Source organism: Coptis chinensis, chromosome 9 (assembly GCF_015680905.1).
Source record: "Coptis chinensis isolate HL-2020 chromosome 9, ASM1568090v1, whole genome shotgun sequence".
Classification (NCBI taxonomy): Eukaryota; Viridiplantae; Streptophyta; class Magnoliopsida; order Ranunculales; family Ranunculaceae; genus Coptis; species Coptis chinensis.
In genome coordinates, this window is record NC_141464.1 from 2,595,488 (window position 1) to 2,619,198 (window position 23,711).

Here is a 23,711-nt window from a genome sequence, read left to right on the forward strand (position 1 = left end):
AAAATCGAAAAGATTTAAGTTTTTATTAAAAAAAAAACAAAAAAATGATGGACGGCAAAAGTAGTCCCTCCCACTCTTGGACAGGTCAAGTTGTAGCGTGAGAGACATTTCTATATTCTTCACCATTTTGGTTCCAGATTTGACAATTTCGAAAATCAAAACAATGTTTTGACAGCGTGTTAGTGATGATAATTGCCAAATAAATTGTCAACTGTCCCATTAGAAATGAATTATAGCATCGCGTTGATGATGCTCTAACTAATCGAGACATGGTTCCTGGAAACTTTAGTCGTTTTTTGCTACAGAATAGATAGTCTTCCTACAAAGTAAATAGTCTTCTCCTCAGTTTGTTACTTTGTTTCGCTAACAATCCTGAAAGACAAGTACATTCCCTGCCACCTAATAATTGTTTCCTAAATCGGCCGTCTTGCCCACCTGCACAAAGGAACACAACCATTAAAGTGAGAGGGTATGAGCCACTGGCTCAGCGGTGGTGCATGTCACCCCATATGCAGGAGGTTGTTACTACCGCTGTCATTCTAAGATGCATTTGACATCAGGTTTTGACCTCTTTTATGTTCTTCTATCATTTAAACAGATGTCGAAGAAGAGGATAGCTACCAGGTTCTTTGGAGATCTGCCAGAGAGCATTGGGTTACAATGAAGGAATATTATAAAGCTGTAAGTAGCAATTTCCAAAAAAATAATTTCTTTCCCATGCACATCATTCCCTCTTCATACACTTGGACACTCACAGATTAAAATACTTAATTCTAGATGATATATACTGCTGCCATTACCTTCACAGGCTGTAGAGGCGTTATCAAAAGGAAATCGCATTCTAGCTGAGAAGCTTCTTCAACAGGTAAGGTTATGAAGTTCTGTGTTTTGGACCTTCCAGATGATACAACTATCTTACTAGCAGCATAAACGTCAACCTTAATATTTGCCTTTGGGAAGTAGTATATTATTGGTATTTACAATGTGTGGTATATCAGTAGGAGTTATTGATCTCAAAATGTTGAAGGTGGATGATGCACCAGGATTTTGTGTACTTTCGAGGTGATTAGCTAGAATTCAAATGCAGTTACATTTCCCTAGAAGTTAGGAATGACTCAAGGTACTTTAAATATGAGATAGTTTCAATACTTTGTCAATTGGTCTTGTGATGTACGGAAATAGGTTTCATGAATTAATGGTGGCGCTGTTCAAAGTCAGAAAAATTGGCAATTGGTTAATCTGGTAAAAATTGTGAAATGTGGACGGTAAATTCTGTGAAATAAAGCTTTGTTTCCTTGAGGTGGGTATGCCTATGGTTTTATACGTTTGAACCATAAATGAGAAAAGTACAATGCCATTTATTTTTGTACTTCAGAGGTAAATTTAAACTTTGGAATGAAAAAAACGTGCTTTTTTTAAAAAAAATTAAAAAACAAAAATTCTTCTAAACTAGTATTTAATTTATAAGGCTTTGGAGGATATCAAGAAGCTTTTGTTTGCTTGGTCCAGGAGTGTCAATCTTATTAGGGAACTTAGATGACTTCACTAGAATCCTGTATGCACGAATTTTTTTTAAAAGGAATAATAACAATATAAGTTATTATAGCAACAATTTCTTTTAACGAAGAACCAAGTACCACAGTATTAAAATGTCTGCCTTGGATGGTAAGTTAATTTGCAAGTGGGGGATCATAGGATTAAAACTGAAATTGGCTTGCTCTCATGTGGAGTGACAACCCATGTAATCAAAATAGTTAAGACGTATGATCGGGATACTCTAGTTTTTGCGGGGTTGTAATTAGCTAAATTAGCAACTTGCTGAGGTTTAGCTACTTTTGTAACCTAGTTTGTGAGTGAATATACATTTCATTGATAAGAAAAATGTTACAGTCGTGTCACTCTATGGAGCTCTTATGTGTGTATATACCCATGGCTTACTATGGTATGCCTAGTAGGTGTAGCAGAGTCCAATAGTAGTCCTTACTTTTGTAGACTGTACTGACCTATGTGAGATAGGTGTACCACTTCAGAGGAGGTCAGATGATCCTGCCTCCTATAGGCTCCTGGAAACAAAAGTAGCAAGATGGTTCCGCAACTTCGGAAGGCTCTGTTTATACTGTGACTTCCCAGTTTTAGAGTGTTTAAGGGTAATTTGGCTGATTGAGGTGTAGAGCGGCGTATTTTAGCTGATTTTAAAAAGAACCTGCATTTAATTGTAACTTGTGGTTTTTGTTTTTGTAGAGCCTTCCCTACTTTTCACGAATGACGACATCTAGACTGTCTCCCATCTCCCATTGATTTTGGTTACTAATAGATGGTAAGTTTTTTCGTAGGTAGCAGTTTCCTTGTCATCTTCCATACACCTATCATTATATGATGAAAAGGCTGAACAGAAGATGGACACTGGGTAGGAATGACAGGGAAGTTAGCTTGGAAAGCAATTGTAATGCCTTAAGTCTGGAATCTGTAAAGCCATAATAAATGCATTTGTTCCCTTGAATTGAAGGTAGATACATAGTAGTTGTTGATTAGAGATTGCCTAAACTGGAGACATAGAGTTGGAAGGTGTATAACATATTAATTTTTTATCTCCAAGGAAAGCATGGTAATTGGATTTGTTCATTTCATACAACTTTGATGCCTGTATGACCCCTTTGGAGATGATATGAATGAAAGTTACAACTCTAAGGGTATTAAAACAATAAAGTTGAAACTAGAATCTTAGTAAGGTACATGTAGATAGCACTGTGCTTGTTATAAGGAGTTACATTGAATATTTACACATACTCTGAAGTTGGTGCAAAACTTTATTGGCGGTTGTTTCAATATCAAAGATCTTTATTAGGATTCACCAATGGAGATCATTTTTGATAAGATGTCAGGCCTGATCTTCTTGTGAAACTCTCTCGTGGCCTGATTTGAGCAGCTTTGATTTGGCTGTGATGTAGGGCTTTACTCCCGGAGTTTTACCCCGTCATGTTGGGATGTTCTTGTTTTTAAGCAATAATTTTCCAAATGTCCATGGTAGCCATCAATCTGGTCTCGGAGAATCAGTACTTGGGTTTAAGGGGTGACAGATGGAAGAGGATTATCTAAAAAAAAGACAGATAGTGGACAGCTTCTGTTGGCAGTTCCACAGTTCTGTGTTTTGCTTGGATCCTTGATAACTTTCATGTTAGTTTAATAAAAATAAAAATAAGGGTTTTTTAGACATCCCCCCATTTCAAAGATGAATAAGACTTGCCCCCCCCCCCCGCCCCGCAAATTCAGGGAAATTAGACTTGCTCCAAACTCAGACTCCATCTAAGTCAATGCAGTTTGACCGTTATCTCCTTGTGAAATGTCCAAACTACCCTTTTGAGTGTAAAATTACCTAAATAGCCCTTGACTTCACAAGACCTTGAAAATAGAAGGACACGTGTAAACATCTTGTTCACTCCGATCAACAGTCCAGATTGCATCCCTATTACGAACCCTAAAATTCACTTTTTCACTTTTTTTTTTTATAGGAGAACCCTAAAATTCACGCTCTCTCATCTTCAATTACTAACCTTAAAATGTCTTCCGCTTCTTGTTCATCCCAAAGAACTTGTTATCATGGAGATCCAGTATCTGTTAAAAGGTCCAATACAGACACGAACCCAGGTCGATTGTTCTATGGATGCAAACATTACAACAAGAACAACCCAGAATTGTCTTGCCACTTTTTCGACTGGGTTGATAAAAATCCAAATCGTCAACAGAACAAGGAAGAAGCATTGGAGGCAAGAGTTGAAGCTTTAAAAGCAAAAAATCGTAGACTGAAGATGGTGAATCATCAATTGGAGTTGGAGGTGAAGAAGATCAAAGTCAAATGGTTGTTGGTTGTTTGCATTATGGTTATCTTATGGTTATTCTACTTTTAAAATTAGTGTTTATTGTTATCTTAGAATAGGGGTGTTTATCTAGTTAGAGGTTTATATTGGGGAGGCAAGTCTAAATTAAAAATAGTATTGTTGGGGTTGTTTCTCTAACTATATGGTTAGATTGGGAATGCATGTACTTCAACATATCAGTGATGTTAGTTGTTAGTCTAAATAAATATTAGTGATGTTGTAGTTGTACTTCAACATACTTGTTAGTTATTATAGCTGTGATGTTAGTTGTACTTCAGGTGTAATTCCTCTAGTTGTAGTTAGTCTTTACTAAAAATAGCAACTAGAACTTTGAGTTATAACTATTTCTTAAACTTTCATTGAATTTTGACTTGGGAATTAATATGTTAAGATACTTTTTCATTAATGGGATGGAATTATGAAGTTACTTTTAGGTAAGAATGAATGCTGTTAGTAGATTGAGGTAAAGATTGGAGACCGTGTTGTATTCTTTTCTATTCTTCTATAAAAATCTTTCTAACAGGTTCCAAGAAGAGTAAAAACTTCTATAAAAGCTACTCATGGTGGTTTTCAGTTCATTTTCAGTTGAGTGGTCTGACATAAAGTGTAGAAATGGTGATAGCCAAGTTATGCTCGATGGAGGTGGATCATGACAATATAGAGGAATCTTGTGCTGTTGTCATAACTATGTTGAAAGCAAGGGTGAATAGTAGGGTTTTCATGGAGGTTGTGTTGAAAAAGGATAAGTTGAGGATGACTTCATGTCGTAAGTGTAGGGAACTTTGTTTCATAGAGATGGAACGTGGAAATGGAAGTGGTGGAGATGGAAGTGAAAATCATGAGCATCTGGAAACAGATCGGCCACCACCAGGTTATGAGCATGTGGAGAGATCAGCTCGAGAGAAAAATGTACTTGTAGCTCTAGCTTAAGGTCTAGCTCTAGAGGTAGATGCTCCACCACCAGGTTTTGAACATCTGGTCAGATCAGCTCGAGGGAAAAATGTACTTGTAGCTCCAGCTCTAGAGACAGATGATCCACCACCAGGTTTTGAACATTTGGTCAGATCAGCTCGAGGGAGAAATGTATATGCAGTTCCAGTTCCAATTCCAGCTCCAGCTCGTGGATTTGGTAGGAGATCTACAAGGGTCTTGCCACTTACAGCTCAACGACCACAAGCAGCACCTCAACATAGGCAACAACTTAAGGAAGTGGTTCAAGCACTTCCTGCTGATGGTGTGCCCATGCCGAAGCTTAAGAAGTGATGAAGTGATGTTGTAATGTTGTTGAGAAGTTAGGGAGTAATGTTTTGTTTTGATGTTGTTAAGAACAGATGAAGTGATGTTGTAATGTTTTGATGTTTTGATGTTTTGATGTTGTAATGTTGTGTTTTGATGAAGTGATGTTGTAATGTTGTTAAGAAGTTAGTGAGTAATGTTTTGTTTTGATGTTGTTAAGAACAGATGAAGTGATGTTGTAATGTTTTGTTTTGATGTTGTAATGCTGTGTTTTGTGTTTTGAGCACTCTGTAAAATGGTACAATCTTTGTGTTTTGTGTTTTGAGCAATATATGTTTTGTACAATCTCTAGACATTTGATTAGGTACATGATGGATAAGAATTATCGTGTATGGGTTTTACATGTACGGATCCGGTGGTGGAGCCAGTGATTGAAGAAGAAAACACTGAGGCTGAAGGGCTTGGGATGGGGAATTTTGATGCTTCTTATGGAGTGCATGAAGTAGTTGCAGGTGATTTGAATGAGGATGAAGAAAATCATATGGGGGATTTTGAACCACCACTTGTTCTTGAACCTGATTTAGGGAAGAGGTACAACGAATATAAGAATATGGCAAAACAAAAGCTATACCCTTCATGTGAGGCTCCTGTTACTACACTTTCGGTAATTGTTGACCTTCATAACTTGAAAAAGAAATATGGTTGGTCGGGAACTAGTGTGTCTGCACTTTTGTCCCTTTTGAAGATATGGTTCCCATGAGGAATCACTTTGCCATCAAAGTACCCTGTAATGAAAGCAATGCTGAAAGATCTAGGAATGAAAGCCACAAGTATCGATGCATGTGAGAACAATTGTATGTTATACTGGAAAGATGATGCTAAGTTAACGAAATGTCGTCAGTGTAAAACACCTAGATACAAAGTGAAAGAAGGAAAGATGGGTAAGAAAGAAACAAAAGAGCCGAATAAAGTTTTGAGACATTTTCCTATGATTCCAAGGCTCAAGAGGTTGTACACTATCCCATGGGTAGCTAACGAAATGACATGGCATGACCGAGCTACACCTTCTTGGGATCATATGCGACATCCTATCTACTCAATCTAGTGGAAAACATGTAAACTTAGCGGGCTGCATAACACATGGTTATAAAGTATGTCGATTTGTTCAGATAACACTCAATCGATATATCTTGAGCATGCAAAGAAGATTGTTTACACAAACTATCACCCTTTTCTTCCGTTGGGTCACCCGTTTCGGTTAGGCAAATACTTGGGACTTACGATTGAAGAGTTGAACATTGCTCCACTAAGGTTAAGTGGACAAAATGTTATGCAACAGGTGAGTCATATCAAGTATAAGCCGGGTAAAATCCAACAGGTAGCAAAAAAAACACATCTGATGTGAATTTGGATGATTGTGTAGATGATAAAGATGTTCAAGTTACAGAGGCTTGGTATAAAAGGTCCATTTTTTAGGATATGCCCTATTGGCCCACTAAGAAATCCCAACATGTTGTTGATGTGATGCATATTGAGAAAAATGTTGTAGAACTTCTACTAAATTACATCCTAGACAAGAAAGACAAGTCAAAAGATACAGTAGGTGCGCGAGAAGATATGAGGAAGATGCGAATTCATAGTGGTCAGTGGATGCAATCAGACCCAGTCATAGGGAAACCAAAGACGAGAAGTTACACTTTTGCAAAATTTTGAAGGACTTGAAGCTTCCTTCTGGTTTCTCATCAAATCTGAGCAACATTGTCACTTTAAATCCACCTGGTTTGCTCGTAATGAAATGACATGTGTCATTCTATGTTATTTGCTACCTGTATTGTTTTAACATACTTTTCCTAAACATCGTGGCCTGCGAAGAGCTATTCATCAGATAAGCTTATTCTTCAACTTGTTGTGCTCTAAAGTTTTAGTCCGACAACATATCTAAGAGGCCAAGTACATGGTTGCAGAAGCATTGTGCGTGCTTGAAAAATATTTTCCACCATCGATTTTTGATATCAGCATCCACCTCATGGTGCATTTGGAGGATGAAGTGCTACTTTGTGGAACTGTGCATCAAAGGTGGATGTTTCCATTTGAACGGTATGTAAATTAATTTTACCTTAATATCTTCTCTAGCTTTTTCTTTAATTGGATTTAAAAATTTGAAAGTGTATACTTAAATTTCTTATTGTAATAGGGCGATGAAAGAGTGTAAAAATATTCCAAGCTAACAAATTTCATTGTAATAGGGCGATGGTAGAGGAAAAGTGGTTGCAAAGTCAGAAATGCAGATACAAACAAATTTCATTGTCTGGTTATATAACAAGGTATTGTTTAATTCATCCATTAGTTGAGTAGGAAATATGAAGTTAGTAATAATTGCTTTCTAACTATCGTCTTTTTACAGTTATTGGCTGCAAACGACACCAAGAGTGACTTATGGCGATTAGTTGAAAGACCATTGCACCAAGCTAAAACATATAGAAAGTACCGCATCAATGGTTTTGTTTTTTCTACTAGGTTGCATGACGAAACAATTGCCACACAAGATAGTGGTGTTTGCATGGAGGCAATCACTTCGTTTACATCAAGTAGGAAAGACAAAAATCCAGTAGATGCATCGACAAAATGGTATGGGGTTATTGAACAAATATTAGAGCTGGACTATACAGACTTTCAACAAGTAGGCTTTTATTGCAATTGGGTGAGGGTGGAGGACAAGACCAATGGCTGCAAGCTTTGTCAAGACTCTAATTTGGTCTTGGTTAATCTTAATAAGATGAAAAGTGTAGATCAGTACTTTGATGAGCCGATCATTTTCGCTTCCGAAGCTAGTCAAGTGTTTTACTCGAAGGACTTGAAAAATCCTAATTGGTCGGTAGTCATCCATTCACCAAGGCAATTGATGTGTGGAGGTGACTCACTAGATGTACCAACTGTTTTCCAATCTACCCTTGAGGACTAACCTAATTTGAAGCCTTTGATGAAGTGCTTACAGTCTTAATATGTATGTTATTGTGTATATTGATAAGAGCCCAAAACTGTCGTTTTAACCCCTTAACAATCGTATTTTTAGACCAATTATGTGAATAATAAGTAAGAGTTAATACTGATTACGTGTTTTTATACATTTCAGGCTTCAAAGTCCATTATGTGCAGAAATGTGCCACTTTAGCGAGATAAAGGAGCAAAGGTCGGTTGCTAAGGAGTTTTGTGATTAAAGGCCAATTTTCAAGAAGACAAAGCCTCTGTAAAGCCCGGTCAAAAGATGAAAAGTCAAAGTCCACGCGGACAGAATTAGTGCACAAAGTCAGCAGAACTTCCGAAGATCATATCTTTGGACTTAGACCTCGGAATTAGGCCTACCTTACGTAAAAACGACCGGCTCAGAAAGAGCTTTCCAATGGTTTAAGTCTTGACCCAATAAAAGGAGTAGAAGTGGACGAAAAGTTTGTCAAAGCCAGATCTAGCTGAAGAGGCCTTTTTGGACTGAAAGAATTAGGTTTTGGGCCTAATTCTCTGGCCCAAAACATGGCTCCAAGCCTATGCACGACTTTGGATCTGAAACATATAAAAACAAATAAAAGCTTAGTTCTTAAGTTATCTAGTTTTATTTAGAAAACTAGTTCCTTGTAATGGTAGCTAGGGTTAGATTAGAATAATTTAGATCTAGACTTAGTTTTACATTAATTCATTAGTTAATTCTTGTTCAATTTCAGTATTACATTATTGTTATTCATTTGATTAAATTAATAAAATAGTTTATTATTATTCAATTCGTTTTTTGTCATTACAATTATAGATCTAGTTTAAATTCTTGTTGATATCATTTCTTAATTATTAATTAGATTTCAATTATTGTTTGTTAAATTAGTAAAGTTGGAATCTTGATATTATGTTTAGTTTAGATTCATATAGAAATGATTGCGGAATTATTCTCGGCTAAACCTCCATTAGAGGGGGTTGCGAAGCCTTGATGAAAGCTTGATTTGTGTTAGCGTAGAATAGTCGTAATTCCTTTCCACTCTAGAAATGATTAGTCACCATGAGAATGGGTTTAATCATTCACATGCTAGTTATAATTGGTAGAAATGTCATGTGTAATTAGGGATTAGGAAGAACCAATTGTTCTGCGAAGTAGTTCAATTCGGATTATGACGATTCGTTGTTAGCAAGTTAAGTTGAGTTAAGGTGGAATCAAATCCCCCCTAATTCCTTATCATAGAATCAACGTAGTATTTCTGTAGTTGAATTATCGTATCTTGTTAGTATAAATTGAATCTGTAGTATAATCGTGGAATAGAAATTTCACATAATACATTACTCTCACCATTGTTCTTTGTGTTTGTTCAATTGAATTTGTTTAAGTCTTGAGAGTTAAGAGTGGAACGAATCCTGACTCTATATATATTGCATGAATCTATATGTGAGAGTAGGAAATAAAATATTGATACCGTAAGAATAAGGTTAGAGTAATCTAATTAAGTTTTTACGGGTTATCAAATGGCGCCGCTGCCATCTTAATCTCGTTCAAGACAAGAATTCAATTGATTGAATCCAAGGGGCAATTCCCCATTCTCTACCCACCCAACCTTTTAAATTTTCATTCCTATTTCTTGAATTTTCGGAACTGTTCACTGTTTTAGGCATTGGGGCTGCGGATTCATAGAGGAAAACACTGCAGTAAAGGTATTTGTAAATTTCTAAAAATTCTAAAAAATTACAGGTGTAATCCTTAATGTGTTATTGATTTAATGTAATTTTTTTAGAAATTTCCTAATTGTTTACCTTGTGAACAAATACGATCTTTACAGTGTTGCATTTCAGTTTTCAAACCGTGTGTTCTTGGAAAAACTGTCGAGTAAGGTTACTTAGGAAGTTCTAAAAATTCTATAATTTTTACAGGAGTATCTATCCTATGTCAGGAGCTTGCAGTAAAAATTTGACGAGTTTTTGAATTGTTTTGACCTCCTAAATAGTGGAGTGTTTCCAGTGTGTTTCTGCAGTTTTGCAAACACTTAATTTCTGGAACACCAGCTCATAAGGAGAGTTTGTAGAACTCCAATTGCTCTTAAAGTTTTACAGGAACAAGTAGGATCTTTTCAGGAGTCTCCAGTAAAATTTTGACGATTTTTGGCTTTGTTTTGATGGTGTTGTTTGTATTGTGTCCGAAAACTGTTTCACAAAGTTTGAAGCGCAGTAGAGGGACTTTCATAGCTCCGATTGATCTGAAATTTTACAGGCTACTTGATAGACGTCTTAGAAAACTACTGTAAAAATTTCAAATTTTTTGGAGCACGTTAACCTTACTGGAATTAGATCCAAGCCACGAGCGTACCTGTGCCCAAACGCCTAGAACTCTGAGCGCACCTGCGCCCAAACAGAGCGCGACTGTGCCCTAAACTGCTGAATTTGCCCGATTTCCTCAGTTTTGTTCCAAATTTTCATTTCTTCAAGTCATTCATAAGCGAAGCAAGGAGGCATTCAGGTACTCCTTCTTTCACTCCTTGTTTCTTCTGTCAGAGGAGTTTTAATTCTAGTATAATCAGGCTTGTTTTCTTAAAACGAAATACCACACGCCTATCTAGAAATGTATGCTTAGAGTTGTGGTTGCATATTAATTTCCCTATAATATATTTGAAAAACCAATATGGCATATCAATATGTAGACCAACAATCATATGATAATTATGTAAACCCTTCACCATGTTCATGCTGTGGTAGTCCTGACCATTGGGCTTCTCAATGCCCATCATATCAAGAGCAATCTTGTAATTATTATGGGAACCCTTCACCATGTTCATGTTGTGGTAGTCCTGATCATTGGGCTTCTCAATGCCCATCATATCAAGAGCAATCTTGTAATTATTATGGGAACCCACCCTTCACGATGTTCATGTTATGGTAGTCCTGACCATTGGGCTTCTCAATGCCCATCATATCAAGAGTCTGAGCCTACTATAGAATATAACAATAATTATGAGCCTCAATTTTCAAATTTTTATAGTGACTCATACAATCAAGAGTTTTCTAGTCATCCAAACTATTCATGTAATTCGACCAATAACAATCAACAAGCCATTCAAATTTCAACCTAACCCATCACAAGATTTACATTAACCAGAGTCACTCAAATGCCAATAACTATGACTATCAAACACCATACCAACCAGACCCACACCACCAAGCTTCCCCTCAGCTAACAACATTCGATGAAATAATGGCCCAAAACAAAATAATACTTTAGGAAATAAACCGGAACCTAAAGATACTAGGTTCACCTACGCCAGACATTTCTACCATGCCAGAGATCAACACTATTCCCATAACTAACCCAGTCAACCTAGTTCACACCTACCCTACATTTCATGAACCATTAACCTTCCGAAGACCCTCCCATTAACCTTGATATTAACTCCACACCCCACCTGGATGAGGAAATTCTTGTAGACGACTCTTTAGGACTAGTTTTGGATGACCACTCAAACTTGAGCGATGTCTCCGAGGAACTTCCCACTGATCTACCTGATGATGAATATAATGATGACACTTTAGAAGATATTTATAAAGGTGTGACGAAGGAAGAATTTGATAACTATTGGCATTCTCGTAATATGGACCCTCCTGTTGAGCATGTCCAGGCCTTTGAGTTTGCTAACCGCACTCGGCTGGATGATGTCTTGACACATTCGAATGAGGCCATTGAGGATACTTGTAGTGTTTTAGAGGAAGAGGGTGAGGACATGGAGATTAACAATTCAAATCTAAGGCATGAACAAGTTAATGTGCAAGAAAATGAGGAAGTTACATCTTTAGAGCAATATGAATCTCAATTCAGTTTGGCAGCTGAGGAAATAACAAGGAAAGAAATAGAGGAAAATCTTAAAGATAAAGCCACGAACCACAACCTTGTGGCTTCAGATAAGCCAGATGTAGAGTTCTTAAGAGCATGTGAGGATCCACCACCCTATGAACCACCAACCAACCACCATCCACCTGAGTTACCACCTCCTATAATCCAACCATCTACCACAACTAAGCCATCCATTCACCCACCATTTAAAAGGAACCTCGATTTTGCCCTTGAGCCAATTGCCTCAGAGACCATCTATAATTTTTTCAACCCTCACAGTGAAGAGTGTTTGCTTAGCACACAATCCCGTGAGTACACCATTCCGGTAATTGAGAGACAAGTCTGACCGAGTGTAGTGAGAAACCTAGTTTGTCTTATTTTTCCTTATCTGAGCTTCATGAAAGACATCAGGATCCACACTTCATTCCCTTCTCACCTAAAGTATCGCTAATTCATCTTTTTGGTCATTCCAACTATTTAAAACAATTACAACATGATGGTTTGCATATGTTCTTTGATAGGATGCATAAGTTTTCATTCCTTCGCTTACATGTTTGCTTCCAATTATACAACATTATTACGTTTTGGGGGTGCATTTAGTATCATGTTTTTATGGCTAGACCCCCAACTCTTCTGGCTATTTGTTTATAGTTGACCACGCATCATCCACTTTGTGCCACCCCAGTTTCATGCTTGTTTGGGGGTGTGCACAGTCTAGGGGAATCTGACGTAAAATAACCCCACATTAAGTCTCAGGAATCTGACTTTAAAAGACCCACGTTTTAAAACAAATTTTTACAAACCGATTTTCAAAAATTTGTTTGGGGGTGGGGTGTTTGGTTTTTCCATTCTTGATCACTCAAATTCCTATTCTTACCCCCACCTCGCTCCCTTGAAGAGTAGCTAGATTTCTTCTTGTTTGTTGTTTTGATATTGTTTTTTTTATTATTTTTAGTAGATAGGATGTTACGTTGTTAAATTTCGTAGTTAACTTTGAATTTGGTAGTTAAATGTTGTTTGAATTTCAATTTTAATATAATGTGGTTCTTTTCAAATTGTGCATGGATTTTATTGTTAATCCCACCTTCCCGAATTGTTTGGGGGTGATATTATTTATTCTATCATGATTTGTAGAAGATCCTCCATTTTAGAGTTTGTTTTGGAGTGAAGGTTGAGAATATTACCGTAATTGGCATACCTATGATTAGATGTGGTGGTAGGATGAAATCCAAGAGAGTTTAGAAGTTACTAGTCTAAATCCAGTAGAAAAGATATTAGGGTTGTTATAGAATCAAGAATATGGGTTGTTTCTGTTTCTGGTTTTGGAAATTTCTGTTTCCGACAATTGCCTTAAAATGTTTTGGAAATTTCCCGATTCGTTTTGGAAACCTAACCCTATATAAACTTCATTTATTCTCCACACACACACATCTCTCACATCCATCCCTAATTTTTCACTCCCAATTTTCGCTTAATTTTCCTTCGCACTTTGGCACTATTAAAGACTCTCGAAGAGCGCTCTAATCAATCAATCATCGAAATTCTACCCTCGAAAGCACCTGCACCTAAGTTGAGCGACTTCAAAAAACACTGTAAATCCAAAACCCGACCCGGAGCTCGAACTCGAGAGACGCGAAATTTCCGATTTTTTGCGTGGATTGTTCCAGGATAGTTGCAGCTGTTCCAGAGAGTAGTTTTGTGATGACATCCTCGCGTATCATACTGAAACAGTCTTTCGAAGACTTGTTCCAAAGTGACACCTATGGTGCTTGGTTTTGCGAAGTAATCATACAAGCAGAATGGCAATCTTTAATGGTAAGTTCTGATGAACTTTACTCCCCTGCACTTGCCTCGTATTTTTATAACCATTATACATTCTTTTATCGGATGGATGGAGAACAAGTGTTCTCCATCAACATTGATGACGAAACAATGGAGATAACTAAGTCCCTATTGGCTTTTGTTCTTGAGATTCCTATGCCTGCTAAGATTCAAGACCCATGGGGCAACATAGTTGATAATTTCTCTGCCTACAACTATGAGCTTTTACATGAGAATTATGGGTCCGGCATTTTCCGTGTAGAGGACCAAGGGACATATAACGTAGCCCTTGGTAGCTTGTCCCTTAATGTGATACAATAATGTTCTTTATCATGCTAAACATATTAGGGAAGTGGCATTTTTCTTCTGCGAATGATGCCACTTGCGATGTTTTCCTTGCTTTAGCTGAGGAACGCCTGCTATATGACCTTCCTAAGACCTTAATGTCTAGTTTAGCATGAGCCCATAGCATGAGGCATAAGTATCTTCTTATGCCTATATTAGTTTGCCGTATTATGCTATGTTTCTTCCCTATTTTTTGTGCCCGTTTCACGGACTGGGTTGGGGGTCGACATTGTGAGACCCACCAATTCTATTATTTGATCTTTTCGTGCAATGACTTGGCAAGGGTGGAGGATACAACCTCATCAGGTTGCACCTTACCCCCCATCCGACCAAGTGGCGCTTAACATGTTAGCATCTGTAGATGATAAATGGCAGCAAGCTTGGCAAATTATAATGGCATGGCAGGTTGCGAAGGAACCTCACTTCTTTATAGAAGAGGAGGATGACGAGTAAACGCTGGAGTGGAGGTAAGTTTTTAGTTTTAGTTAGTGTCCGCTTATGTCCCAAACAATTTAATTGTTAACCCCATAATGGGTGGAACTCTTATAGAGTTCATACGTCCGGTTTTTATTTCCTATATTAGTATGTTCTAACCTTGTTTTGCAGATGTTCCAGAATTTCACGTGTTTCCATGGTATTTTTCTACCCTCTTTATTTAAATGCTTTGAGGACAAAGCATGCTTCTTGTTTGGGGCATAGAAACACGTGTAATTAAGGCATCTGTTAGGATATAGATATGTATAATATGCATTTGTTTTCAAGTTAAAAATTTCAAAAATATAAATAAATAAGTTTATGCTATACACTTAGGAATATTGGTATTGTTTTCTTTCTCTATGCTCTTAACAATCTAGAAGTCTCAAGTAGCTTTTGCATCGTAATAATTGTTAGAAACTTAGGTTAATATGTAGGTAATAATATTTGCATCTATCTATAAATATATTACATGAGTATCTATGATTGTTAGCAATAAGTTTCAAAATCTAGGCTAGAGTACTTATTCTACAAATCCTGTGAGAATATAGCCTAAAGCCTTATATGAGCAAAACATTTGAGAAATGACACAAGGGAGAAGTAAAATCCGAATAGAGAAATCACACGTCCACTTGCTTGATCACTATGCCATATCCTAAGCGAGAATTTAGGCCCTCTTTGGATCGATATAGCCGGAAATTCAAACCTATGAATTATTTTTCGCTAGTTGCCCCTTTGAGCCTTTCTTTAGCCTTCCATAAACCACAATTCCTTTACCCCGTTACAAAAACAAAACAAAATAAAAATTCAACTTACCCAATCTAGAATAAGTCCGAGAATAGAATGAGTGAAGAAAGAAGAAGAGAAAACCCGCGTGAAAACAAAAATTAGTTAGTTGCTTCGAGGAAAAGAAAAGAAGTTTCCATCCAAGGAAAAGAAAAAGAAAAATAGAAATAAATAAAACTCCAAAAATAGAATAAAAGGGATTCAAAAGCTAAAGAAAAGAAAAAAAAAAATATGGCTAAGGATGGAAACAAAGTATAGAAGCAAAAGAAAATAACAAGGTTTTCTAAGTTACATAATATGAAGACTCTATTATCTCGGACTTGTCCTTTTGAATATCCATTTCCTTCCTTCTTAAACCATCTCCTAATCCCCAACACCCTAATAAAGACTTCTAGCTCAATTAGGAATAGGTTAGTGTGATAGTAAGTGGCAGATGTGTTTGATCGACTCCGGCTTCCTTGTTTGTCATTGAGATTGTAAGGTAAAGTGTGCCCACTGCACACTGGAGTAGCAAAACTTGAGAGGAAAAATCAGAGTTCTTTTTGTCTTGACATTTATGTGAGGACCTACTTAAAGACGCTATTCCGAGTTTTCATAAACGAACCTGCTAGGCATTTCATAGTATTACTCATAGTATATATATTTGTATCATAGATGATTAATTATTATGCATATATTAGCTTAGGTTTTTAACTTGGTTATTCTTATTCATTTGCTAGTGAGATGTATAGATAGTTTAGACATGAATGAGGAAACAATAGTTTTATTTCTTAGTCGTTGTAGTATAGATGAAGTGTGTGAGTACCTTCACTGGAAAACTCTCAAGAGGCTATAACTCGTCCACTAGGGAATTCCTAGTGGTTTAAGGCCTTATTGCATATGCTAAATGCAATCGCACTCAGCGAAACGAAAGTAGTTAGAACTCTATTTTTGGTCACTTATTCTAATTTCTCATATTTGCTTGAGGACAAGCAAAATGCTGTTTGGGGGTGGTTTGATAAGAGCCCAAAACTGTAGTTTTAACCCCTTAACAATCATACTTTTAGACCAATTATGTGAATAATAAGTAAGAGTTAATACTGATTACGTGTTTTTATGCATTTCAGGCTTCAAAGTCCATTATGTGCAGAAATGTGCCACTTTAGCAAGATAAAGGAGCAAAGGTCGGTTGCTAAGGAGTTCTATGATTAAAGGCCAATTTTCAAGAAGACAAAGCCTCTGTAAAGCCCGGTCAAAAGATGAAAAGTCAAAGTCCAAGCGGCGTAAAAACTTGATTACAAAAAGTCACAGAACTTCCAAAGACCATATCTTTGGACTCAGACCTCGGAATGAGGCCTACCTTATGTCAAAACGACCGGCTCGGAAAGAGCTTTCCAATAATCCAAGCATTGACCCAATCAGAGGAGTAGAAGTGGATGAAAATTTTGTCAAAGCCAACTCCAGCTGAAGAGGCCTTTTTGGACTGAAAGAATTGGGATTTGGGCCTGATTCTCTCGCCCAAAACATGGCTCCAAGCCCATGCACAATTTTGGATATGAAACATATAAAAACAAAGAAAATCTTAGTTCTTAAGTTATCTAGTTTTATTTAGAAAACTAGTTCCTTGTAATGGTAGCTAGGGTTATATTAGAATAATTTAGATCTAGATTTAGTTTTACATTAATTCATTAGTTAATTCTTGTTCAATTTCAGTATTACATTATTGTTACTCATTTGATTAGATTAATAAAATAGTTTATTATTATTCAATTCGTTTTTTGTTATTACATTTATAGATCTAGTTTAAATTCTTGTTGATATAATTTCTTAATTATTAATTAGATTTCAATTATTGTTTGTTAAATTAGTAAAGTTGGAATCTTGATATTATGTTTAGTTTAGATTCATATGGAAATGATTGCGGAATGATTCTCAGCTAAACCTCCATTAGAGGGGGTTGCGAAGCCTTGATGAAAGCTTGATTTGTGTTAGCGTAGAATAGTCGTAATTCCTTTCCACTCTAGAAATGATTAGTCACCATGAGAATGGGTTTAATTGTTCACATGCTAGTTATAATTGGTAGAAATGCTATGTGTAATTAGGGATTAGGAAGAACCAATTGTTCTGCTAAGCAGTTCAATTCGGATTACGATTAAATGCCGTTAACAAGTTAAGTTGAGTTAAGGTGGAATCAAATCCCCCCTAATTCCTTATCATAGAATCAACGTAGTATTTCTGTAGTTGAATTATCGTATCTTGTTAGTATAAATTGAATCCGTAGTATAATCGTAGAATAGAAATTTCACATAACACATTACTCTCACCATTGTTCTTTGTGTTTGTTCAATTGAATTTGTTTAAGTCTTGAGAGTTAAGAGTGGAACGAATCCTGACTCTATATATATCGCATGAATCTATATGTGAGAGTAGGAAATAAAATATTGATACCGTAAGAATAAGGTTAGAGTAATCTAATTGAGTTTTTACGGGTTATCAAAATTATTATTATTCATTTTGTTTGTTATGTATCTCTCTGGGGTTTATTAAATTGGTGGTATGTGTGATAAGGTAATGAAAAACTTTTGTTTGGATTGAATTGTGTATATACTTTTATTTATTCTTCTTTCTCACCTTTCATTATTATATTTTTCAGTACCAGACTACTAATAGACTATTTTGCAATATATGTTAGGATTTCATTTGAAATGGTATCAGGTCAACCACATCCTAGTGCATCTCAACCTTCTGGCTCACATGCATCTCAGCCTAGTGCATCTCAACCTTCTGGCTCACATTTGAAATGGTATTATGTTGTAATGTTGGCATGTACGAATCGTCTCATACTGAGTATGGAAAGTTCATAGGCCACGATGAAGTAGCGGGATATGGGCTACATCTGTAGTAGCCCTTTCCAAAGCATCAACATCAAAACACGTCGTGTCTTCCTCATCCGGTGCTGTCCCAAAACGCCTAGCTTTCGGCAAATTCCAAGCCCGCTTAATACATTCTCGATAGATACAAGCATTGTCATCCAACTTCAAATTAATCTTAGCAAAAGTCGGAACACCACCCCAATACATCATAACCTTTGTAATCAAAGTAAGGAAGGGCTGGTCTACTTACCAACAGCCTTAATCTCATTTAACAAAAATTCAAGTATGCAAAACCCATACCTCTTGTTCTGAAGGGTCTAGAGAACATGCAAACAACTCAAATTGATGTCACTGGCTTCCGTGGTAGAAATCACATTTCTACCAACCCACTGAGCCACGACCAGCTAGTTTCATCTCAGAGACGTCTGACGAACACAGTGCGAGTTCGTATCGCCCTCCAAGATAGTCTCCTTCATCAAGGGCTCGATTCCACCAAGTTGAGACTCCTACATTGTGAGTACAATGGGTTTTCGGTCAATGCCCATAATCTCAGACAAAACTTCTGTCGTCAACTCCCTCCGACTACCATTCACCTTAACAAAAACCCTACCACCATCAACCTCCCTCTTTCTATAGAAATCATACACCAAATCAGTGTGATAAAACGCCTCTTGAGAATACCACAAACTATGCCACTTCCTAATAACCATTTTGGCACCATAAAAGCTTGTTCCGGAAGAATCTTTGGTGGAGGAGGATCCATTGGGTTTGGGTTTTGAATTTGGGGTGAAGTAAGGTGGGGAAGTGTTTGAATTGAAACTCTACCGAAAAAATTGGATTGGGTCACGGTGGTTGGTATGTTTTTTTTTTTTTTTTTTGGTCGATGGTGTTCTTGGAGGCAGAGAAGAAGAACTCACGAAGCATTTTTCTTTCTCTGTTTTGGTTTTTGGAAAAATCAAGTGTGAAACATGTGCGTACGTAGGGAAAACTTTTAGGCCCAAGCCTAAAACAAATTCCGAAATTCCCATCCTGTTCTATGCCGCGTAAAATTCAAACTAAAATTCTCGATTTGTTAACAGTCTAATTTTAGTGAATGAGCTATAAAAACGATCAGCAGAGAAAGTACAATCCAATGATCTATAGAAAACTCAAATCTAACTGTGGTTGACATATAAAAACATGGAAAATGCCTCAGAACGCGTAAATGATATAAGTTATATGATCATAAGAAATCTAAATTCATAGATAGTGTCAACCCGAAATAAAAATATAACTAAATAGCATAAACAACAAGAATAGGAAGTTGAGTGATCAAGAAAGAAAAGACCAAACACCCCACCCCCAAACAAATTTTTGAAGACATAGTTTAAAAAATTTGTTTTAAAAATGTGGGTATTTTAAAGTCAGATTCCCAAGACTTGCTAGATTATTGTTTATAGGGTTTTAATATTTTTTTTTTATTATGAATAAGTCTAATATAAAGGAAAACAATAAAACAATAAAGACATAAATCACTCTATAGAGAAACATGACTCAAAAACCGAGAAAACATGCAAGAGTGGAAAACGTGATTTACGTTAAACGTGGACTTAGGATCCGGTACTTATAGCCACACACTCCAAAGGAGGGCTCGGTTGCCTGAATGGTGCACTCACCAATATATGGAAATGAAAGGAAGTACACCAAACATCAAAGGTCAGTCCTCATAGACAGGGTCTTGTAAAAAGACATCCTCCACATCTGGGGACATTAACTCATGAAAATGTTTTAATCATTGGTCATTAACTTTAAAGATATTGTTGTCCTTGGAATTTACCAAGGTGATTGCCTCGTAAAGGGTGACTTCAGTAACCAGAAAAAGACCAGACCAACGGATTTTTAATTTTCCAGGGAAAATATGCAAATGGGAGTTGTAAAGCAAAACCTTTTGACTAACCACAAACTCTTTACGCAAAATTTGTTTATCATGAACACGTTTCATGTTAGCTTTATAATCTTTCACGAGATCATAAGAATCGCTATGAATTTCTTCAAGCTCATTTAATTGTAATTTGCGCTTGACACCTGCCTCATCCATATTAAAGTTAAGGTTCTTTATAGCCCACATAGCACGGTGCTCTAATTCAACGGGCAAGTGACAAGGTTTTCCAAACACAAGTCTAAAGGGAGACATTCCTACGGGAGTTTTAAAAGCTGTCCGATATGCCCATAAGGCATCAGTTGGACACTTAGACTAATCTTTCCGATTAGTATTGACTGTCATTTCTAATTTTTTTTAATTTCCCTATTAGAGACCTCTACTTAGCCACTAGTTTGTGGATGATAAGGAGTAGCCACCTTATGGGTAACTCCGTACTTCTTAACTAATGAAGCAACAACTCTATTACAAAAATGCATTCCGCCATCACTGATAATGGCTTTAGGGATGCCAAAACGACAAAAAATAGATTCCTTAACAAAAAACACAACTGTCTTATGGTCATTGCTATAGCAAGCCATGGCCTCTCTCCATTTGGAAACATAGTCCACGACAACAAGAATATAAATAAAGCCGTGGGAAACAGGAAAAGGAGCCATGAAATCAATGCCCTAGACATCAAAATTTTTTACCACCATAACGGGATTTAAAGGCATCATATTACATTTAGTGATACGCCCAAGTTGTTGGCAGCAAGCACACGTCTTGTTGTGAACCTGTGTATATTTAAAAAGAGTAGGCCAATAAAAACCACATTGCAGAACTTTAGCTGCCGTTTTCATACCACTAAAATGGCCACCACACTCTTTGTCATGGCAGAAGGATAAAACCTCATTATATTCCCACTGAGGAATACAACGACGAATAATTTGATCTGCACAATACTTAAAAAGGTAGGGCTCATCCCATAGCTTAACTCTGGCAAAAAATCTTTTACGTTCATTTCTTGACCAAACATCAGGAATAATATCAGAAGCTAAATAATTAACAATGTCGGCATACTAAGGTGCAGAAAAAAATAGAATAAAGATGCTCATCAGGAAAAGAATCAGGTATGGACTCAGAATCACTATCACTGGCATTGGTAAGTCTAGATAAGTGATCGGCAACTACATTTTCGACCCCTCGTTTACCCTTAATTTATAGGGTAAACTCTTGCAGGAGAAGAATACAGCGGATTAATCTCTGTTTAGCATCCTTCTTGGTGAGAAGGTACCTAAGAGCTGCATGGTCAGTGTAAACTAAGGTCTTAGAACCAACCAAATAAGGGCAGAACTTATCTAAAGCATAAACCACAGCCAAAAATTCCTTTTTAGTAGTAGTGTAATTTCGTTGAGCATCATTTAAAGTCTTACTAGCATAATAAATAACAGTGGACTTATCATCTAGTTTCTAGCCTAACACAACACCAACAGCATAATCGCTAGCGTCACATATAAGCTCGAAAGGTTTAGACCAATCGGGAGGCTGTATAATCGGTGCAGATGTTAAAGCGGCTTTTAAAATTTCAAAAGCCTGTTTGCAATCATAATTAAAATCAAATATGGCATCTGTTAAAAGCAGATTAGTTAAAGGCCTAGCTAATTTAAAAAAATCCTTGATAAAACGTCTATAAAAACCTACATGGCCTAAAAAGGCCCTAATGTCACAGATAGCCCGTGGTATAGGTAGAGACACAATTTTATCTAATTTGGCTTTATCTACTTCTATGCCGTCACTAGAAACAATATGACCTAGCACTATTCCTTTCTTTACCATAAATGACACTTCTCCCAATTTAAAACCAATTTTTTCTTCTCACACCGTGTCAACACCTAGGAAAGGTTAGACAGGCATTCACTGAAAGAGTCTCCATAGATAGAAAAATCATCCATGAAAACTTCCATAAAGCGCTCCACCATGTCACTAAAAATATGAAGCATACACCGTTAGAAAGTACCAGGAGCATTACAGAGACCAAAAGGCATCCGTTTATAAGCATATGTTCTAAAAGGACATGTGAAGGTAGTCTTGTCTTGGTCGTCAGGATCGATAATGATCTGAAAACAGCTAGAGTAGCCATCTAAAAATCAATAATAAGCATGACCAGCTAGACGTTCGAGCATCTGATCTATAAAAGGTAAAGGAAAGTTATCCGTTCGTGTCATAGCATTTAAGCGCCTGTAATCAATACAGATCCTCCATTTCATAGGAACTCGCATGGAAACATATTCACCTGCAACATTATGAACAACAGTAACCCCCGATTTCTTAGGAACTACTTGAATAGGATTTACCCATTCGCTGTCGGAGATGGGATATATGATACCCGCATCGAGTAACCGTAAGACTTCTTCCCTAACCACTTATTTCATGGCAGGGTTCATGCGACGCTGACGTTCGCGTGAAGTATTCGCATTATCCTCCAAATGTATGTGATGCATGCATACACCAAGGTCAATCCCTTTAATGTCGTCTAGGGACCAACCGATCATGGAACGATGTTCTCTAATCACCCTAATCAAATGTGCCTCTTCATCAGCAGATAACTGAGAAGATATGATCACCGGATGACTACCATCCAGATCAAGCTAGATATATTTCAACTCAGCAGGAAGAGGTTTAAGCATAGGGGTGGGAGGAATGGGTAAAAAGGTTTTTTGGGTTTTTGTATTTTTGAAAACATATATGAAATGCATGAAAGAAAAATGGAAAATTTTAGCATGATATATCTGTTTTACCTTCTACTCATATACCAAATTCCACAAGAAAAATAAAACAAGCATATTGATAAATGTAAAACTAAGGTTTTACCTACTCTTAACTAATTATGCTAAGAATAAGTAAAACTAACAAGGGTTTACTCTATATCAAAGTTTTCTACTCTCGATTATCTTGCGATATGGTGGAATAAAGAATTCGTTCCACTCCTAGTTTCTTAGACTTAACAGTTTCACTAATTTAACAATTCTATAATATCAATGAGAGCAATAAGTAAATTATACTAATATGATGAAATAACTAATTAAAATGTTCTAAACTATACTATGGCAATTTGAGTATAAAATGTGAATGAGAAGAGAGGTATTAGGGGGATTTGATTCCACCTTGATTTATTCTTAATATGCTAGTATAGATTTGTTGTAATCCTAATATTTATGCTTTCACATGAAGGTTGGGTATTTTTAATCCCTAATTATTCTTGGTAATCTCTACCAACTAATAATTAGCATGTGAGGAAATTTAAACCCATTCTCATTGTGAATTAACTACCTTTTAGAGTGGAATAGATTACTACAACTATTTATATACTAACACATCAAGTCTTCATCAAACCCCTCTAATGGAGGTTTAGCAAAGATTCATTAGACTATCATTAATAGAAGAATAAGAAGAAGACATCATAATAATAATAACTTGGCTTTATTAATCAATGGAAGAGAGTCTAAGAATTAAAACTATATTAAAAACTAATAGTGAATAATTAACTAACTTAAAACTAATTAAAGGATTAT

General features: G+C 36.5%; 1 long non-coding RNA gene across 1 annotated transcript in view; it reads left to right on the plus strand.

Moving 5' to 3' along the window:
- Positions 1-261: 261 nt before the first annotated feature.
- The window catches only part of LOC147474387 (uncharacterized), a 62,760-nt gene continuing 39,310 nt past the window's right edge, over positions 262-23,711 (plus strand). The window contains exons 1-2 of the long non-coding RNA XR_015209556.1: positions 262-681; positions 809-865. This is a non-coding gene — a long non-coding RNA (uncharacterized LOC147474387). The remainder of the gene's footprint in view (positions 682-808; positions 866-23,711) is intronic.